The following is a 2,191-nucleotide window of genomic DNA, read 5'->3' on the forward strand; positions in this document are numbered from 1 at the left end:
GTTCCAAAAGGGAATGGGATTGAATGTGACTGCTGAAGCCGACATTGAGACCTCTAACGCGGGTAGCTCGGCCGGATTTGACCCGGCGGTTCTGGCGACGGTCTCGCCTTCGAGGGGGGAGCGTCCCGCGTGTTCAGGCCGAATTTTGTGCATTTCCATCGGCGGGAAGAGGTCCAAACGGGAATGGGATTGAATGTGACTGCTGAAGCCGACATTGAGACCTCTAACGCGGGTAGCTCGGCAGGATTTGACCCGGCGGTTCTGCCGAAGGTCTCACCTTCGAGGGGGGAGCGCCCACCGTGTACAGGCCGATTTTCATGCATTTCCAACCGTGGGAAGGGGGCCGAAAGGGGATGGGGGTGAATGTGACTGCTCAACCCGACTTTGAGGCATCTAACCCGGGTAGCTCAGCCGGGTTTGACCCGGCGGTTCTGCCGACGGCCTCGCCTTCGAGGGGGGAGCGTCCCCCGTGTACAGGCCGATTTTCATGCATTTCGAACCGTGGGAAGTGGCCCAAAAGGGGATGGGAGTGAATGTGACTGCTCAACCCGACTTTGGCGCTTCCGAGCCGGGTAGCTCAGCCGGGTTTGACCCGGCGGTTCTGCCGACGGTCTCGTCTTCGAGGCGGGTGCCTCCCCCGTGTACAGGCCGATTTTCATGCATTTCGTACCGTGGGAAGTGGTCCAAAAGGGAATGGGGGTGGACGTGACTGCTCATACCGACATCGAGACTTGTAAGCCGTGTAGCTCGGCCGGGTTTGATCCGGCGGGTCTGCCGACGGTCTCGTCTTCGAGAGGGGGGCCTCCCCCGTGTACAGGCCGATTTTCGTGCATTTCCAACGGTGGGAAGAGGTTCATAAGGGGATGGGGGTGAATGTGACTGCTCAACCCGACTCTGAGGCTTCTAACCCGGGTAGCTCGGCCGGGTTTGACCCGGCGGTTCTGCCGTCGGTCTCGCCTTCGAGAGGGGCGCCTCCCCCGTGTACAGGCCGATTTTCGTGCATTTCCAACGGTGGGAAGAGGTTCAAAAGGGGATGGGGGTGAATGTGACTGCTCAACCCGACTCTGAGGCTTCTAACCCGGGTAGCCCGGCCGGGTTTGACCCGGCGGTTCTGCCGTCGGTCTCGCCTTCGAGGGCGGAGCCTCCCCCGTGTACAGGCCGATTTTCGTGCATTTCAAACCGTGGGAAGCGGTCCAAAAGGGGATGGGAGTGAATGTGACTGCTCATACCGACCTTGGCGCTTCCGACCCGGGTAGCTCAGCCGGGTTTGACCCGGCGGTTCTGCCGACGGTCTCGCCTTCGAGGGGGGAGCGTCCCCCGTGTTCAGGCCGAATTTTGTGCATTTCGAACCGTGGGAAGTTGCCCAAAAGTCGATGGGAGTGAATGTGACTGCTCAACCCGACTTTGGCGCTTCCGAGCCGGGTAGCTCGGCCGGGTTTGACCCGGCGGTTCTGCCGACGGTCTCGTCTTCGAGGCGGGTGCCTCCCCCGTGTACAGGCCGATTTTCATGCATTTCGTACCGTGGGAAGTGGTCCAAAAGGGAATAGGGGTGGACGTGACTGCTCATACCGACATTGAGACTTGTAAGCCGTGTAGCTCGGCCGGGTTTGATCCGGCGGGTCTGCCGACGGTCTCGTCTTCGAGGCGGGTGCCTCCCCCGTGTACAGGCCGATTTTCGTGCATTTCGAACCGTGGGAAGTGGTCCAAAAGGGGATGGGGGTGGACGTGACTGCTCAACCCGACTTTGAGGCTTCTAACCCGGGTAGCTCGGCCGGGTTTGACCCGTCGATTCTGCCGATGGTCTCGTTTTGGAGGGGGGAGCCTCCCCCGTGTTCAGTCCGATTTTCGTGCATTTCGAACCGTGGGAAGTGGCCCAAAAGGGGATGGGAGTGAATGTGACTGCTCATACCGACTTTGGCGCTTCCGAGCCTGGTAGCTCAGCCGGGTTTGATCCGGCGGTTCTGCCGACGGTCTCGTCTTCGAGGCGGCTCCCTCCCCCGTGTACAGGCCGATTTTCATGCATTTGCAACGGTGGGAAGTTGCCCAAAAGGGGATGGGAGTGAATGTGACTGCTCAACCCGACTTTGGCGCTTCCGAGCCTGGTAGCTCAGCCGGGTTTGAACCGGCGGTTCTGCCGACGGTCTCGTCTTCGAGGCGGCTCCCTCCCCCGTGTACAGGCCGATTTTCGTGC

Source organism: Chiloscyllium punctatum, unplaced genomic scaffold, assembly GCF_047496795.1.
Source record: "Chiloscyllium punctatum isolate Juve2018m unplaced genomic scaffold, sChiPun1.3 scaffold_1606, whole genome shotgun sequence".
NCBI classification, from domain to species: Eukaryota; Metazoa; Chordata; class Chondrichthyes; order Orectolobiformes; family Hemiscylliidae; genus Chiloscyllium; species Chiloscyllium punctatum.